Below are 20517 nucleotides of genomic sequence, written 5' to 3'. Positions count from 1 at the left end.
ACTGAGCGTCATGCGAGGCCACTGATGGCCCTGGCCGAGTGTACCCATGCCAGTCTTCATGCGCCAGCCAGGGCTGCTTCCTGCCTGATAGCCCGGTGGCTCCACGGGGCCCCGGCCGTCCTCCTGCTCACTTTAACGCTACGTGCACCTCGTGGGCTCACAGAAAAAAGACCGGTGGCAAAATTTCCACTTCAAATTTTTCCACCGACTGCCAAAAATCATAGACCGTTACAACGACGGCGGATTTGTGTTGCAGTAAAAACATCGGCAGCGGACACCTTCCTAATCCAACCGGGACCCGGCCGCTTTTTGTGTAATATTTTCAAAAGCCATAATTCTCGTCCACAGACGGCCGCATCTCACCAGTGGGAGGAATAAATATAATGCCTTGTTGTTCGGCAGCCTGCCTTCTGTCACTTCTTACTGCTAGGCATGCTTTAAAATGATCAAAATGTGCAATTGTCTAATGCGTTTAAAATGCAAACATTATGGCGAGCTCAGCTGTAGCAAAATATGAAATGGGGAGTTGGTAAAACCAGCTTTTATTCAAGGGAAATTGTGGCCATTTGTGTTTCAAAGGTCACTTTTACGGACTTAAAAGGAGACGTCTAATCCTTCTTATAAGACAGTAATTCTCAAACTGGGGTATGCAGGCTTCATCTAGTGGTACGACAAAGAATAATTTGGATAAAGTACAGTGTTTTTTTGTTTTGTTTTCTACAAATCCCGTTTTCATATGAGTGGGGAAATTGTGTTAGATGTAAATATAAACAGAATACAATGATTCGTAAATCATTTTCAACCCATATTCAGTTGAATGCACTACAAAGACAAAATATTTGATGTTCAAACTCATAAACGTAATTTTTTTTTGCAAATAATAATTAACTTAGATTTTCATGGCTGCAACACGTGCCAAAGTAGTTGGGAAAGGGCATGTTCACTACTATGTTACATCAACTTTTCTACAAATCCCGTTTCCATATGAGTTTGAAAATTGTGTTGGATGTGAATATAAATAGAATGCAATGATTCATAAATCCTATTCAGCCCATATTCAATTGAATGCACTAAAAAGACAAAATATTTGATGTTCAAACTCATAAACATATTTTTTTTTGCAAATAATAATTAACTTAGATTTTCATGGCTGCAACAGGTGCCAAAGTAGTTGGGAAAGGGCATGTTCACCACTGTGTTACATCACCTTTTCTGTTAACAACACTCAATAAATGTTTGGGAACTGAAGAAACCAATTGTTGAAGCTTTGAAAGTGGAATTATTTCCCATTTTTTGTTTTATGTAGAGCTTCAGTCGTTCAACAGTCCAGGGTCTCTGCTGTCGTATTTTAGGCTTCATAATGCTCCACACATATTCGATTGGAAAGTACCGGCACTCTTTTTTTACGAAGCCACGCTGTTGTATCACGTGATGAATGTGGCTTGGCATTCTCTTGCCGAAATAAATAGGGGCGTCCATGAAAAAGACGGCGCTTAGATAGCAGCATATGTTGTTCCAAAACCTGTATGTACTTTTCAGCATTAATGGTGGCTTCACAGATGTGTAAGTTACCCATGCCTTGGGCACTAATGCACCCCCATACCATCACAGATCCTGGCTTTAGAACTTTGCATCGATAACAGTCAGGATGGTTCGCTTCCCCTTTGGTCCGGATGAGACGATGTCGAATATTTCCAAAAACAATATGAAATGTGGACTCGTCAGACCACAGAACACTTTTCCACTTTGCATCAGTCCATTTTAGATAAACTCGGGCCAAAAAAAGCCGGTGGCATTTCTCGATGTTGTTGATAAATGGCTTTCGCTTTGCATAGTAGAGCTTTAAATTGCACTTACAGATGTAGCGACCAACTGTCTTTAGTGACAGTGGTTTTCTGAAGTGTTCCTGAGCCCATGTGGTGATATCCTTTAGAGATTGATGTCGGTTTTTGATACAGTGCCGTCTGAGGGATCGAAGGTTACGGTCATTCAATGTTGGTTTCCGGCCATGCCGCTTACATGGAGTAATTTCTCCAGATTCTCTGAACCTTTTGATGATATTTTGGACCGCAGATATTGAAATCCCTAAATCAATTGCACTTTAAGAAGTGTTGTTCTTAAACTGTTGGACTATTTGCTCACGCAGTTGTGGACAAAGGGGTGTACCTCGCCCCGTCCTTTCTTGTAAAAGTCTGAGCCTTTTTTGGGAAGCTGTTTTTATACCCAATCATGGCACCCACCTGTTCTCAATTAGCCTGCACACCTGTGGGATGTTCCAAATACGTGTTTGATGAGCATTCCTCAACTGTATCAGTATTTATTGCCACCTTTCCCAACTTCTTTGTCACGTGTTGTAAAGTTAATGATTATTTGCAGAAAAAAATCAGTTTGAACATCAAATATGTTGTCTTCGTGGCATATTCAACTGAATATGAGTTGAAAATGATTTGGAAATCATTGTATTCCATTTATATTTACATCTAACACAGTTTCCCAACTCATATGGAAACGGGGTTTGAATATTCAAACACAGTGTTGCTGTTCAAATTGTGTGCAATGTTTCAGTGGACCAAAAATATTAAATACTGTAAATTCCAGGCTACAAGCTGCTACTTTTTTGCTAAACTTTGAACCATGCGGCTTGTACGACAAAGTGGCTAATTTATGGATTTATGTTTATCAATAATAAAACACATTTTATAAAAATGTGTAGTATGTCACCTTTTTTTGGACAAATTTGCTCATTACAGTTACTGCACTCTTCATTCTAGCCCCTCATAGCGTGTCTAATCCTATCGATTCTTAATTCATCACTCCAAGCAACGTTTGTAAGTTTTACAATATAACTAAAACTATTTATTCTTACTAAACTACCCCATGCTTGATGTCTGTAGGCGTGTTTCCATGCATATTTGTACGTGCTACCGTGATGAAATGAGGCTAGCGTCGTTAGCGTGAGCTAATATGCTAACACGTACACGGCTGTCTTTGTTTTTATTATTAACTTACAACAGCAGGCTTTTTGTATTGTTTCCGTTTCACAAATTCCCCAGTACACTCACCGAAAAAGTCCCCGTGGAGTTATTGAGTCGGTTTTGCTGATTGGAGAGCTAGCTTCCGGAGCTAGTGGGTCCATCACGATGACTTCTGTTTTGTTTGATCAGCCGTTTTACTGCGGTTTTAAAAACACCGTTTGAAAATACGATTAAGGTATGTAAATAAAAAAAAATACAGAATATCTCTGTGTAAAATAAAGCATAAATAAACCATAATGTAAAATAATCTTACAAAATTTAGTGGGTGCGGCTTATAACCCTTTGAGCTCTACAGTTAGTTAAGTCCCATCTTAAAACTGATTTGTATACTCTAGCCTTTAAATAGTGTCAAAGTTTGTTGTTGACGAACTCCAAAATGCAGAGAAGGAGGCACGCATCGAATAAGGAAACATGGTTTTAATATAAAATACTACAACAAAACCAAACAAAGGGTACAAACACAAAAGTGCGCATGAGGCGGATAACAAACTAAGGGAGCTAGCACGGGAGCTAGAAAATAATAGGAGTTTAACATTGAAGCTAGCAACAAACAAAAAAGGGTCTAGCGTGGAAGCTAGCGGGTAGCGAACAGGCAAACAGAAGTCGTTACTTGAAGAATGAAAATAAAACGAAAGCAGGGAATAAAAGACAGTAAGCTGGAAACAGATACCGAAAGATAGCTTACCGCTACGCTGCAATGACATGAAACGATACGACAGGAGCGACAATACACAAACGACATCGACAAGACAATAATCCAGCACTGACTGGAAGACAAAGCAAGTACAAATAGGAGTGGGCTGATTGACACCAGGTGTGGCCAGGTGCCAATCAGCCACAGCTGAAGGGAAACAAAGCACTCAGGGAGACAAACAGGAAGCTGCACCAAAATAATAGTGCTGACAGGAACTAAGGACAGGAAATACTAAACACACAGAGGCAAATCTAAATGGCAAACAAACTGTCAGTGGCAAGCCTGACAAATAGACCCCCATTTTAGACCAGTTGATCTGCCGTTTCTTTTCTTTTCTCCTCTGCCCCCCTCTCCCTTGTGGAGTTGGGGGCACAGGTCCGGTGGCCATGGATGAAGTGTTGGCTGTCCAGAGTCGGGACCAGGGGTGGACCGCTCGCCTGTGCATCGGTTGGGGACATCTCTGCGCTGCTGAACCGTCTCCGCTCGGGATGGTCTCCTGCTGGCCCTACTATGGACTGGACTCCGACTATTATGTTAGATCCCCTATGGACTGGACTTTCACAATATTATGTTAGACCCACTCGACGTCCATTGCATCCGGTCTCCCCTAGAGGATAGGGGTCGCCCACATCTGCAGTCCTCTCCAAGGTTTCTCATAGTCATTCACATTGACATCCCACTGGCTTGTGAGTTTTTCCTTGCCCTTATGTGGGCTCTGAACCGAGGATGTCGTTGTGGCTTGTGCAGCCCTTTGAGACACTTGTGATTTAGGGCTATATAAATAAACATTGATTGATTGATGAACCTTTCAGGATTTTTTTGGGTCCAAATTATCCTCGATGCTAAATCAAGAACTATGTTGATTTTCAATGACAAACACACACGATGAAGTGGAAATTGTAAAGTTGGACGTTAAAATTACTTGCATGTTTTTGTTTTTTTTTTACGGGAATGACGGCACGTCATGAACAGAGGAGCATGTTCGGCAGCGAACGATCACAGAGTGCTTACGTTTGTAAAAACAAATTGTCTTGTATTTTAGTTACTTGCCGTAGTTTGGTTAAAGTTCCTTCCGAGCGCTCTTATTTTCCTAGCCCACTTCCTGTATTGGCATTTCTAGCTGTAGCTTTACCTTCATTTGGAACCCTGGTGTCTTCTCTCGTCGCCGATTGCCAATTAAGAGAATTTATTATCCAGCGTCGTCTGTTGGCCAGCGCTGGTTTATCGTTGACTCTGTTGGTGTATTTATGCCTGATAGCTGAAAATAAATATGTTTCCATTTATTAGCCACGCCGGACTATAAGCCACAGATATAAACGTTGTGGAATAATTTATTCACACAGTAAATGTTTATGTACATACCTTAATTGTTTCCAAATGGTGTCTGTAATACGGCAATCAAATGGACGATCCTAATGGACCCATTAGCTGCGGAAGCTAGCTCTCCAATCAGCTAAACAGACCAAACAACTCCACGGTGACAGTTTGGTGAATTAAGTGTGGGGTTTGTGAAACTGAAACCGTACAAATTGAGTGCCTTTTTAATGTTAAGAATAGCACCTGGCTGATTGACACCAGGTGTGGCTAGGTGCCAAACAGACACCGCTGGGGGGACACAGCACTCAGGGAGACAAACAGGAAACAGAACCAAAACTAGAGCGCTGACAGGAAACACCGCACAGACGAAAAACCAAAACACAACCAAACTGTCAGGGGCAAGCCTGACACAATGAATGCTTTGTAAGTTAAAAATACTATCACAAACAATACTTAGCATAGTAGCTAAGGCTAAAGCTACCTCTCCAATCAGCCAAACAGACCCAAAAAACTCCACAGGGACAGTTTGGTGAATTAAGTGAGGAATTTGTGAAACTTAAACAATACAAAATAAATGCCCTTGTAAGTTAAAAATATTATCACAAACAACAACTTAGCATATTAGCTAATGCTAAAGCTACCTCTCCAATCAGCCAAATAGACCCAAAAAACTCTACGGTGACAGTTTGGTGAATTAAGTGAGGAATTTGTGAAACTTAAACAATACAAAATAAATGCCTTTATAAGTCAAAAATACTATCACAAACAACAACTTAGCATATTAGCTGATGCTAAAGCTACCTCTCCAATCAGCCAAATAGACTCAAAGAACTCCACGGTGACAGTTTGGTGAATTAAGTGAGGAATTTGTGAAACTTAAACAATACAAAAAAAATGCCTTTGTAAGTTAAAAATCCTAACACGGACAACAATTTAGTATATTATCTAATGCTAATGCTAGCTCTCCAATCAGCCAAACAGACACAAAAAACTCCACGGTGACAGTTTGGTGAATTAAGTGAGGGGTTTGTGAAACTGAAACAATACAAAATAAATGCTTTTGCAAGTTAAAAATATTATCACAAAAAACAACTTAGCATATTAGCTAATGCTAAAGCTACCTCTACAATCAGCCAAATAGACCCAAAAAACTCTACGGTGACAGTTTGGTGAATTAAGTGAGGAATTTGTGAAACTTAAACAATACAAAAAAAATGCCTTTGTAAGTTAAAAATCCTAACACGGACAACAATTTAGTATATTATCTAATGCTAATGCTAGCTCTCCAATCAGCCAAACAGACCCAAAAAACTCCACGGTGACAGTTTGGTGAATTAAGTTAGGAATTTGTGAAACTGAAACAATACAAAATGAATGCCTTTTTAAGTAAATAATGCTAACACAAACAACAACTTAGCATATTAGCTGATGCTAAAGCTACCTCTCCAATCAGCCAAATAGACTCAAAGAACTCCACGGTGACAGTTTGGTGAATTAAGTGAGGAATTTGTGAAACTTAAACAATACAAAAAAAATGCCTTTGTAAGTTAAAAATCCTAACACGGACAACAATTTAGTATATTATCTAATGCTAATGCTAGCTCTCCAATCAGCCAAACAGACCCAAAAAACTCCACGGTGACAGTTTGGTGAATTAAGTGAGGGGTTTGTGAAACTGAAACAATACAAAATAAATGCTTTTGCAAGTTAAAAATATTATCACAAAAAACAACTTAGCATATTAGCTAATGCTAAAGCTACCTCTACAATCAGCCAAATAGACCCAAAAAACTCTACGGTGACAGTTTGGTGAATTAAGTGAGGAATTTGTGAAACTTAAACAATACAAAAAAAATGCCTTTGTAAGTTAAAAATCCTAACACGGACAACAATTTAGTATATTATCTAATGCTAATGGTAGCTCTCCAATCAGCCAAACAGACCCAAAAAACTCCACGGTGACAGTTTGGTGAATTAAGTGAGGGGTTTGTGAAACTGAAACAATACAAAATGAATGCCTATGTAAGTTAAAAATGCGATAAGAAAACAACAACTTAGCATTAGCTAATGCTAAAGCTAGCTCTCTAATTGGCCAAACAGACCCAATAACTCCATGGTGACAGTTTGGTGAATTAAGTTAGGAATTTGTGAAACTGAAACAATACAAAATTAATGCCTTTGTAAGTTAAAAATCCTAACACGGACAACAACTTAGTATATTTTCTAATGCTAATGCTAGCTCTCCAATCAGCCAAACAGACCCAAAAAACTCCACGGTGACAGTTTGGTGAATTAAGTTAGGAATTTGTGAAACTGAAACAATACAAAATGAATGCCTTTTTAAGTAAATAATGCTAACACAAACAACGACTTAGCATATTAACTAATACTAAAGCTAGCTCTCTAATTAGCCAAACAGACCCAATAACTCCACAGTGACAGTTTGGTGAATTAAGTTTGGAATTTGTGAACTGAAACAATACAAAAGGAATGCCTTTGTAAGTTAAAAATACTATAACAAACTCCAACTTGGCATATTAGCTAATGCTAAAGCTAGCTGTCAATCAGCCAAACAGACCCAAAAAACTCCACGGTGACAGTTTGGTGAATTAAGTTAGGAATTTGTGAAACTGAAACAATACAAAATGAATGCCTTTTTAAGTAAATAATGCTAACACAAACAACGACTTAGCATATTAACTAATGCTAAAGCTAGCTCTCTAATTAGCGAAACAGACCCAATAACTCCACAGCGACAGTTTGGTGAATTAAGTTTGGAATTTGTGAAACTGAAACAATACAAAAGGAATGCCTTTGTAAGTTAAAAATACTATAACAAACTACAACTTGGCATATTAGCTAATGCTAAAGCTAGCTGTCAATCAGCCAAATAGACCCAAAAAACTCCACGGTGACAGTTTGCTGGCCCCACTATGGACTGGACTCCCACATTAATATGCTAGATCCACTCAACGTTTATTGCATTTGTCGCCCAGGGAAGGGTCCCCACTTATGCCTCCCCCTCCAAGGTTTCTCATTGTCCCATTGGGATGAGTTTTTCCTTGCCTTGATGTGGGATCTGAGCCGAGGATGTTGTTGTGGCCTGTGCAGCCCTTTGGGACACTCGTGATTTAGGGCTATGTAAGTAATCATTGATTAATTGATTGATTGATTGATTGATTGATTGATTGATTGATTGATTGATTGATTGATTGATTGATTGATTGATTGATTGATTGATTGATTTGTGAAACTGAAACAATACAAAATAAATGCCTTTGTAAATTAAAAATGCTAACACAAACAACAACTTAGCATATTAGCTAATGCTAAAGCTAACTCTCCAATTAGCAGAGTACTTACAAGTGTCAGGCTTTGACCTGACAGTTTGTTTGTGTTTTATTTTTTTTCCTCTATATTTGTCTCGGTTTCCTCTGTATCTTTAGTATTTCCTGTTTTTAGTTCCTGTCAGCGCTCTTATTTTTTTCTGTTTCCTGTTTTTTTCCCCTCTGCGCTGTTTCTCCTCAGCTGCGGCTGATTGGCACCTGGCCACACCAGTTGTCAATCAGCCCGCTCCTGTTTTACCTGCTTTGTTCCTCCAGTCAGTGCTGGATTATTGTCTTTTTGACTTGTCTTGTCGATATTACTTCTTGTCGTGTCGTATCTTTGCAGCGTAGCGGTAAGCTAAATTTAGTTAGATATTTTTAGCTTACTGCTTTTTGTTCCCTGCTTCCAAGTTTGTTTTTATATAAAAATGTACGACTTCTGTTTCCTGCTCGATTCTTGCTAGCCTCCATGCTAAGTTCCTTTTTGTTTTCTCGCTCCCAAGCTAGCTCCCTTAGTTTGTTATCCGCCCATGTGCAGGCTTTTGGTTGTACCCTTTGTTTGATTTTGTCTTAGTATCTTTATTAAATCATGTTTTCTCACTCCGTGCCTGCATCCGTCTCTGCATCTTGGGGTTCATCAACAAATAACTCTGACAACAAGCAGACACAGTGTGTAGACAGAAAAGGGAGAACTGACGCATTTTGGCTTAAAAACTAAAGATAAAGGTGAAGTTATAACACTGAAATGCTTTGAGATATGTTAGCTAGCTAGCAGCTAAAGTCAAGCTACTTCTAAATCACTAATCCTCGCCTCCATGGCGACAAATAAAGTACACACCGTAGCTCACCGGCGTCGAAATGTAAACAAACGCCATTGGTGGATCTATCGCTAAGATCCACCGTAATGATACCAAGTACAGTAGAGTATCAAGTCGATACTTCTATGATTACAGCTATATTTTTTGGCATCACATCTTCTTTAGTTTAAAAAAAAATCATATTATGTTTAAAAAGTCAGGAAATATGTCCCTGGACACACGAGGACTTTGAATATGACCAATGTTTGAGCCTATATCTACTTGGTATCGGATTGGTACCCAAATTTGTGGTATCATCCAAAACTAATGTAAAGCATCCAAACAACAGAAGAATAAGTTATTATTGCCCTTTAAAAGAAGTGTAGATAAAACATGTTAAAAGAGAAAGTAAGCTGATATTAAAAATAAATTAACAGGTAGATTATTAATTCATTTTCTACTGTTAGTCCTTAATAATGTTGACAAAATAATAGAATGATAAATGACACAATATGTTACTGCATATGTCAGCAGCTAAATTAGAAGCCTTTTTTTGTTTACTTACTACTAAAAGACAAGTTGTCTTGTATTTTCTCTATTTTATTCAAGGACAAACTTGATACAATAAACATATGTTTAATGTACCCTATAATTTTTTTTGGGTTAAAATAAAGCCAATAATGCAATTTTTTGTTGTCCCCTTTTTTTTTAGAAAAGTACCAAAAAGTATAAAAATAATTTTAGTACCGTTACCAGTACCAAAATATTGGTATCGTTACAACACTAATGTAATGATACCAAGTACAGTAGCGTATCAAGTCGATACTACTATGCCCATCCATCCATTTTCTACTGCTTATTCCCTTTTTGGGGTCGCGGGGGGCGCTGGTGCCTATCCCAGCTACAATCGGGCAGAAGCCGCGGTACACCCTGGACAAGTCGCCACCTCATCGCAGGATACTACTATGATTATGTCAATATTTTTTGGCATCAAAACATCTTCTTTGTTTTTTTTTAATGTATATTATTTTTATAAACTCAGGAAATATGTCCCTGGATACGAAGACTTTGAATATGACCAATGTACGATCCTGTAAGCAGATATTAACAAACAGGTAGATTAATAATTCCTTTTCTACTATTTGTCCTTAATAATGTTGACAAAATAATAGAATGATAAATTACAGAATATGTTACTGCATATGTCAGCAGACTAAATTAGGAGCCTTAGTTTGTTTACTTACTACTAAAAGACAAGTTGTCTTGTAAGTTCACTATTTTATTTAAGGACAAACTGTAACGGCTGAGTGGCATAGAGCTTCCGGGTTTGTTCCTCCAGGGAAGCGTCGGCAAGAACACAGAAATAGGTAAGATATGAATGATTTATTAAAGTAATAAAACAGGCTAAGGAACAAAACACTGGAGCTAAACAGAAAAGCAAACAAAGGGCGCTAGCGTGGAAGCTAGGAATATAAACCGAAAAACTCAAAACTTGGCACGAAGGCACACAAAAGGGAAAACAAACCATTAGCATGAGAGCTAGAATAAAACAATGGCGTAGCGTGCAAGCTAGCGAGAATACACATACGAGAGCAGTCGTCACTGTTGCAAGAAGGCAAATTAGGATTCCAGAAAGATTGAACAGAAAAGGCTGGCTTATAGGCTGGTGATTAGTAAAAACAGGTGTGCGTGAACCGGGAGTAGCAGGTGGAACTAATATGAAACCATGGTGACGGACTAAACAGGAACCAAGGAGTCAAACGACGGAGAGTGATACAAAACATGGAAACAAAGCAACAATATGGAACGATCCGAGCAGCGGATCGCAACACAAACTTGCAATAATAAACATATGTTTAATGTACCCTAAGATTTTTGGTTCAAATAAAGCCAATAATGCCAATTTTTGTGGTCCCCCTTTTTTTAGAAGAGTACCGAAAAGTATGGAAAAAATTGTAGTATTGGTATCGTTACAACACTAGTGTAATTATACCAAGTACAGTAGCGTATCAAGTCGATACTATTATGATTACGTCAATATTTTTTGGCAAGACACACTTGCAATAAGAAACATAAGTTCAACGTAGATTTTTTTTAAAGGCCTACTGAAACCCACTACTACCGACCACGCAGTCTGATAGTTTATATATCAATTTTGAAATATAATATTGCAACACATGCCAATACGGCCTTTTTAGTTTACTAAATTGCAATTTTAAATTTCCCGGCAAGTATCCTGTTGAAAAGGTTTCGGGTTGTAGCGGACATTATTTTCCAGCCCGATCCAAGCTATAAGTAGTCTGCTTTAATGGCATAATTCCACAGTATTCTGGACATCTGTGTTGCTGAATCTTTTGCAATTTGTTCAATTAATAATGGAGAAGTCAAAGTAGAAAGATGGAGGTGGGAAGCTTAAAGCCTTTAGCCACACAAACACTCAATCAATCAATCAATGTTTATTTATATAGCCCCAAATCACAAATGTCTCAAAGGACTGCACAAATCATTACGACGACAACATCCTCGGAAGAACCCACAAAAGGGCAAGGAAAACCCACACCCAGTGGGCAGGGAGAATTCACATCCAGTGGGACGCCAGTGACAATGCTGACTATGAGAAACCTTGGAGAGGACCTCAGATGTGGGCAACTCCCCCCCCCCCCCCCCTCTAGGGTACCGAAAGCAATGGATGTCGAGCGGGTCTAACATGATACTGCGAAAGTTCAATCCATAGTGGCTCCAACACAGCCGCGAGAGTTCAGTTCAAGCGGATCCAAGACAGCAGCGAGAGTCCCGTCCACAGGAAACCATCTCAAGCGGATCAGCAGCGTAGAGATGTCCCCAACCGATACAGGCGAGCGGTCCATCCTGGGTCCCGACGAGCGGTCCATCCTGGGTCTCGACTCTGGACAGCCAGTATTTAATCCATGGTCATCGGACCGGACCCCCTCCACAAGGGAGGGGGGGACATAGGAGAAAGAAAAGAAGCGGCAGATCAACTGGTCTAAAAAGGAGGTCTATTTAAAGGCTAGAGTATAGAGATGAGTTTTAAGGTGAGACTTAAATGCTTCTACTGAGGTAGCATCTCGAACTGTTACCGGGAGGGCATTCCAGAGTACTGGAGCCCGAACGGAAAACGCTTTTTTTGGGCTGTAGGAATCACTAATAAGCCGGAGTCTTTTGAACACACGGTGTTTCCTTCTTTAAAATTCCCGAAGTTGAAGCTTTACTATTGATTAGAGCGGTCAAGCAAACATGGATCCCGGCAGGTTTCGGTGAGAAAATTGTGGTATTAAGTCGGCTCTTACCGTAGTTATGAGCGGAGCCGGCGTCCTCCTCCTGCAGCTGCTGCGGCGACTATTACCTCCTCCCACCGAGACACTGGCGGTCATTACACCTGTGGCCACACCCCTCTGACTTTTAGGTACTGTATAATCTCACTAAAACACTAGCAACACAATAAGCAGATAAGGGATTTTCCGGAATTATCCTAGTAAATGTGTCTAATAACATCTGTTTCGTTCCCACTGCAATTTTTTTTATAATTTTTTTTCTAGTCCTTCACTCTCAATATCCTCATCCACGAATCTTTCATCCTTGTTACGTTTGCGCGGCATCGTGGATGCGCGGGGCGTGTCGCCTCTCGATGCGCAGGATCACAGCAGGCAGGAATGAAGAAGGTATGAACAGCCTTTTAATGTGAAGTTACAAAAGAACGCTGGTACAAAAGAGCAAATCAAAGGTGTGTCTGAGCACAGAAAACTAAATGCTAATACAAACAGAAGACAGAGTTCGAAGTCCATAAAGCGCAAGCCAAGCGCGCGGGGGCAAGCTACATTTAGCAAGCAGAAAAATAAACAGGGACTACTCACGTAACGGTTGCAGGTGCAAACAAAACAGCCAGGCTGAACTAAGGTAACAGGTGGGCTTAAATACAGAGAACGTAATAACAAACCGGTGTGTGGACGGAGCGTGCATGAGGAGCAAATTAAGTTGTCATGGTGATGAATGTAAATAAGGAAGTGCGCTAACAAACGGGATCGGTAGAGTCCAAAACATGATCAAAACATAGTAGGACAATACAAAAAGGACATAAATATGCTAGAGATGTGTGATCCGGAAGCCGGATCACAAAAATCCTCGCTCAAATTAATGGGGAAATTTTCGCTTTCTCGGTCCGAATCGCTCTAGCTGCTGGTGGCCATGATTGTAAACAATGTGAGGATGTGAGGAGCTCTACAACCCGTGACGTCACGCGCACATCGTCTGCTACTTCCGGTGCAGGCAAGGCTTTTTTATTGGCGACCAAAAGTTGCGAACTTTATCGTCGATGTTCTCTACTAAATCCTTACAGCAAAAATATGGCAATATCGCGAAATGATCAAGTATGACACATAGAATGGACCTGTTATACCCGTTTAAATAAGAAAATCTCATTTCAGTAGGGGTTTAAAATAAAGCCAATAATGCAATTTTTTTTGGTGGACCCCTTTATTTCAAAAAGTATAGAAAAGTATCAAAATCTTTTTGGTACCAGTATCAAAGTATTGCTATCTGGACAACACTACTTTCTTATATCTGGGGGGGAAAAAGAAGGTGATCCCCTGCACCCTCGTAGTCGACCTTCCATCAGCAGTTCCGGAAATGTGACCAAAAGACGTTAGCCCGGGTTTGTTTACATACCAGGCTGCCGGCATTGAAGGTTCAGCCGGCGGGATGAAAAGGAGCAAAGTGAACTTTAGACCCGCTTCTGGCTGTCTGAGAATGTGAGATGATAAAGAATATTTTGTCACGTTTGTCAAAAAAAAAAACCTGCTTTATCTACACCACAGGCCACAAATCCTAACCGTCAGACTACTTTGTGCGCCAGCTTGTCGGTTTTGCTCGTCAGTTACGAAAGCGCGCCGCTTGTCTTTTTGAATTTCGGGAGCGGATCTCGGCACCTTCACAGATCATTTCATGTCGCAAAACAAAGAAAGCGCGACGCTTAAATCATTAATGACGCAGCCCCAGACGGCCTTGTTTCGCCGATTGTCTCGCTGCTTTCGAAGCGCGGGAGTAACGTGTCCTACTTGGAGCGACGTAAGAACAACAACCCACCTGATCGTTTTTCATCAATGCACAAAAAAAAAAAAGAACTTGATCACATAGATCCTGGACGGCTGCATGTCAGCTGGAGTTTATGGGGTTCCCCGAAGCGGGCGGCAGCCTGACACCCGAAACAAGGACAAATGTCACACTTTAGTCTGATCACTGGCAGATCTGGAGTATTTTTTTAAAATTCTTTTCCTTCTGTGCTGCTGCTTCCCCTCCCACTATTTCTCCCCCGGCTGGCTGGCTGGCTGCAGCTTTGCCTGTTTGCTCTTGCATTATTTAGGCACCGGAGGCTGGAGATTTATACTCGCTAGACAGCAGATATTAGCCTTAGTCTCCCGAAGACCAGATGGCCAATCAATATTTCTCCAGCCATTAATGGGCCCGTGAAGTAGGGAGATCTGTTATTTAAAAACGAGGCAGCAATACGATTGCATATAAAAGTAGCAGACAGGAGAGTGGAGCTCTCATGGTCATATTTTTGACGCCTTTATCCCCCCCCCCTGCTCACTCCTCGTCTGTATCTTCATTCTCCGACTGGTTTTCATCCTTTTGGCTGTCTTTTGGACATGGGGGTGTGGTAATAATGGATTTTATTTGTAAAAAAATAAAGCACTTTACGTTGAGCAAACAACCTCAAAGTGCCACAGTGTAAAAAAAATAGTAATAATAATAAAAAGATAATAAATATTATATACAACTAGAAACAGCCCAATAGCTAGAAACAGCATGCATATCTATAAAAAGGTTTTTTTTCAAAGATGTTTTTTTGAGCTTTTTAAAATAATCCACAGTCTGAGGTGCCCTCAGGTGGTCAGGGAGAGCGTTCCACAGACGTCTTCTTTGTCCGACTGGTTTTCATCCTTTTGGCTGTCTTATGGACATGGGGGGGTGTTGTAATAATAGATTTTATTCGTAAAAAAAAAAGCACTTTACATTGAGCAAACAACCTCAAAGTGCCACAGTGTAAAAAAAATAGTAATAATAATAATAAAAAAGATTATAAAAAATAAATAAAATATAAACCTAAAAACAGCCCCATAGCTAGACCCAGCATGCATATACATAAAAAGGCCTTTTTTTAAAAGATGGGTTTTTAAGCCTTTTTTAAAAGCATCCACAGTCTGAGGTGCCCTCAGGTGGTCAGGGAGAGCATTCCACAGACTGGGAGCAACGGAGCAGAAAGCCCGGTCTCCCATAGTTCGTAGCTTTGTCCTTGGAGGATGGAGGAGGTTAGCCTGTTTGGAGCGGAGGTGTCGAGTGGAGGATTTGGGGGTGAGCAGTTCTTCGAGGTAGACGGGGGCATTTCCATGTACCAGGGCCCCAAGCACAGGTGTCCCCTGGGTTTTTGTAAAGTTAAAAAAAAACATATGAGGAAAAATAATGTTTAACCATTTTCTAGCGCACTGGTGTCAAACTCAAGGCCCGCGAAAAAATATGCGCTAAAAAAATGCTTGATCTTTTCTTCCTGAATACAAAACCCAAAAACAGTGAAGTTGAAATGTTGTGTAAATTGTAAATAAAAACAGAATACAATGATTTGCAAACATTTTCAACCTAAGTAAAATTGAATAGACTGCAAAGAATGGACGCAAATATTAGCTCGTTCGGAATTTGATGCCTGCCACATGTTTCAAAAAGCTGGCACAAGTGGCAAAAAAGACTGAGAACGTTGAGGAATGCTCATCAAACACTTATTTGGAGCATCGCACAGGTGAACAGGCTGATTTGGAACAGGTGGGTGCCATGATTGGATAGATAAGCAGCTTCTATGAAATGCTCAGTCGTTCACAAACAAGGATGGGGCGAGGTTCACCACTTTGTGAACAAATGCGTGAGCAAATTGTCGAACAGTTCAAGAACAACATTTTTCAACCAGCTATTGCAGGGTATTTAGGGATTTCACCATCTATGGTCCATAATATCACCCAAATATTCAGAGAATCTGGAGAAATCACTGCACGTAGGCAATATTAAAGACCTTCAATCCCTCAGGCTGTACTGCATCAAAAAGCGACATCAGTGTGTAAATGATATCACCACATGGGCTCAGGAACACTCAGAAAACAATTGTCAGTTATTACAGTCCGTCGCTACATCTGTAAATGCAAGTTAAAACTCTACTATGCTAAGCAATAGCAATGTATCAACAACACCCAGAAACGCCGCCGGCTTCGTTAGGCCCGAGCTCATCAAAGATGGACTGATGCAAAGTGGAAAAGTGTTCTGTGGTCTGACGAGTCCACATTTTAAACTGTTTTTGGAAACTGTGGACGTCGTATCCTAAGGACCAAAGAGGAAAAGAACCATCAGGACTGTTCTAGACGCAAAGTTAAAAATCCAGTATCTGTTACCCAAGGCATGGGTAACTTACACATGTGTGAAGTCATCATTAAAGCTGAACGGTGCATACAGGTTTTGGAGCAACATATGTTGCCATCCAAGCAACGTATTTTTCATGGACGCCCCTGCTGATTTCAGCAAGACAATGCCAAGCCACGTGTTTACAACAGCGTGGCTTCATTGACCTGCATGTAGTCCAGACCTGTCTCCCGTCGAAAATGTGTGGCGCAATATGAAGTCATTAAATTCCAAGTTATTGATTATTTGCAAAAAAATTAATAGTTTCTCTTTTCGAACATGAAATATTGTGTCTTTGCAGTCCATTCAATTGAATAGAAGTTGAAAAGGATTTGCAAAACATTGTTTTCACAATCTGCCAACTTCACTGGTTTTGGGTTTTGTATATTTTTTATTTCCCTTTTGACATTAAAAATCATGTACTGTATGCAATTGCATGCATTTTAAAATTCAATATTATCAAAAACCAATATAAAAGCATGTATTCCAAAAATATGTTTTTGTTAAAATAAAGATAAATACTGTACTTTAAATACAGTATCCAGATTTTGGGTAAGCACACCATTTATGTTGACATAGCTTGTCTCCCAAGTCCCATATTTGCAGCGCCAAGTCACGCTGACCTTTCTCTCTCTCGGCTTCCGTCTGCTCCTGATAACTTACACATAATTATTATAATAGCTCCAATGTCTCACCAACTTCTTTCTGCTTGCTTCTATAAGCATCAGTTCATCCTCTGTACATTCAGCTTCAAAAATATATTTTCCTCATTCGTCCAAAAATAGCCAACTCCATCGTCTATCGCCAAGTCTGCTTTAAATACAACACACTAGTGTTTGTTTTCGGAAATAGGAACACACATTTTTTGCTATGGAAATGGAAAAAAAAATGAATAAAATGATCAAAATACATGAATATTAAATGTTGGTGTAAATGAGCTTGTTACCACATTACAAATATACTTAGATGATGTATATAAAACCTCAATGGAAGTGTTTGGATGTTTTTAAGGGTTTTTATAGGAAGAATAGAGCGATTCCCATTGAAAGTAGACATTTTATCAAATTTGTGTTAATATTTAGAATGCATAATAAAAATAATTAAAAAAAATGTAAGTGTTCTTGTCTTGCATAAGGATTGTGAATGATAGGCACATTTCCCCCAAAAAAGTGCAGTTCCCCTTTGTGTCTCATCTTAGGCACCACATATTAGTGTAGAATTTAGATGTACTTTGGGGCCAGTCCATTCAAATCTTTACAAAATAACCGTAAAACATTTTAAAATCAATTCTACAACAAACAAGAAGCCAATGCAGGGAAGCAAGAATGGAGGCGATGTGCTCCCTTTGTTTGGCTTCCGTTAGAAGTCGTCCCATTAAGTCCTGGACTAAATGTAAGCGTGAAAAGTGCTTTTTAGTCGTCCAGACGTGATGAGATAAAAGCGTCCATGACTTGTTCAAATTGTAAAAGCTTATTTTTTAACAACAGTGTTGATTTGTTCGTCTAACTTAAAACCATTGTCTAAAATAACTCCAAGGCTGGTGACTGTGGGACGTACAGAGCTCTTAAGAAAGTCCAAGTCTAGCAGAGGGTCACTGTTGCCTAGCAGCACAACGTCAGTTTTACCTTTCTTTTGCTTTAACAAATTCTGAGCCAACAAGGATTTGACGTCTTTTAAGCACTCCAGTAATGGTGTCAGTGGGGTACTCTCATATTTGGAGATTGTCAGTCTCCAAAAATTGGCAGTCATCTGCACAAAAATGATAAAACATGCCATGGTTTTTGAATGTTGCGACAAGTCGGATGATATCGTGTCCAAACAGGATGGACCCAAGAATTGACATCCACACAGTCTTCGAATCAAGATAAAAGAATTGTGTGGTATATCATCAGAATCAGAAATACTTTATCAATCCCAGAGGTAAAATTAATTTTCAGTACAATCCCATTCAAGAGCAGACAAACATTACAGGGAGCCAGAACAGGATCGCTGACAGGTCTGCCAACTTCCGGCGCCCTTCAAAAAAGGGGGAAATTAGTAAATCCAGTAGAGGGGGCGGGGGAATATTCAGTCTAAGCGGAGATGGGGTCCAGACTAAGGCTAAAGAAGAAACAAAATTAAACCTCATAGCAATAGCACACATAAACGTGTGTTAGAGAGAAAAATCAAACATAAAAAAACACAAAATACATTAAAGACATTAAAAAAGTAGGGTTGATGCAGCCAGCCATGTCTACATAAAGCTACAAAAGTTTAAAAAAAATAACTGCCAGGTTCTAACACTGATGACATCTATTAAACAAGACAAGAAGCAAGGAATTAAACAGAGACATAATTAAATTTGTCTCAATGAGGAGAAACGCGTACCCTTATACAGTGTTCCACGCTCTGATGAAAGATTGTACGCGTCCTCTTTTATTTCCCTGATTCCACGGCAACAGCTGTTTCTAAGGGAGGGGGTCATAAACAGCCATCGCCTTTGATTAAAAAACAGTTCAGAGAAAAGGTCGTAAACAGTTCAAAGAAAAGGTCGCCTGGATGGGGAGTCTGGTCCTGTTTCGTCTTTGCTTTATAGTTCTCGGGTAAAGACACAATCTTTCTGTTGATTATAATACATTAAAGAAACCGAACACCTTCATGTTGCTTCCCATCGTACACAGTGGAGTTTTACAAGCCTTTTAATTGGGAAGATCAAAGACAGCTTTTATTGACCACCAGTTCCCACACCGCGTTGCTGCAAAACGACGACCAACACCGGCTGAGCCCCCAGCACCCATTCCTGCTCCAAGGCTGCTTTCAGCACCGACACCACGGCTGCTCTCCCCCGCCAGCACCCGCTTACCCTGCCAGTCCAGCGAAGGCTCCGGTGGAGCCGACTGTGACGTACCTCCTGGCCTCCTGCTGCGACTCGGCGAGGAACATTTCATTTTCCCTCTTCCTGACCCCCCTCCGTCCGTCCCGGGTTTTTGAACCGGGGGAAAACCGACAACCTTACTCCTTCTCTCAGTGGTGGACGGCGTCTGGCAGCCACCTAGTGGAGGGGGGACTACTACCGGCTGTGATACCCGCCACCGTCTCTTCCCGCGAAGATATTATCGTCTCTGGCTGCTTTTTGCATGGCGCCGCCATCGTCCTCATCCCCGGGGACTTCGCACAGCGCCTACATCTTTGTGGTCGGCAGCGGATCCACCCACGACAACATCATTATCTCTGGCGGGCTTTCGCCGAGCGCCTTCATCATCATCGCCATCGTCATTATCGACGACTACGGCCATGAAACTATCAGTGTCATCGTCGACGACTCCACCAACGACGCTGTCGTCATCATTGTCGCCGCCGGCAGTGCGACTTCCTCCTTGTCGGCCAAAGATGCGGCCGTGTTGTGGACTTCGTCCGCGCTGTCGCCAACGATCCGCAGCTGCTGATGCTCTGGTACCACTCGTTTCCACCTCCGTGGTCGCCCGCCTCGCCAGTTGCGCCGGCGTTCAACGCGTCGCCGCCACCTGACTTTCTCTCGCTGGTTGCGGGGACACTTGGCCTGGCGACCCTCTGCCAAGTACTCCCTTCGCCCTCCCGTGACTTTGGACTTTTTTGTTTTTTTTAGTCGAAGGGGTTTGAAGGGGGGGTTCTTCCTTGGGACGTCTGGTATCCGTCCCTTAAGGGGGGGTTATGTCATGATCCGTCACCCGGGTCATGGCATGATTTATGTTTGGTAGGTGTCACGGCCAGGCCGCATTGGAATGCACCCTCATCGTTGCACTCTTCTCCGCACCTCAGGACACGCCCATGGCCACGTCCATGCGTGCGTTTCCCCGCCCTGCAGCAACCACCAGCCGCAATCATTTACCAGCAATCAGCACACCTGCCTCTATGAAGGATCTGCTTTCACAAGC

This window comes from Nerophis ophidion, linkage group LG02 (genome assembly GCF_033978795.1).
Source record: "Nerophis ophidion isolate RoL-2023_Sa linkage group LG02, RoL_Noph_v1.0, whole genome shotgun sequence".
NCBI lineage: Eukaryota > Metazoa > Chordata > Actinopteri > Syngnathiformes > Syngnathidae > Nerophis > Nerophis ophidion.
The sequence above is the reverse complement of the archived record's forward strand: the minus strand, read 5'-3'. Positions refer to the sequence as shown.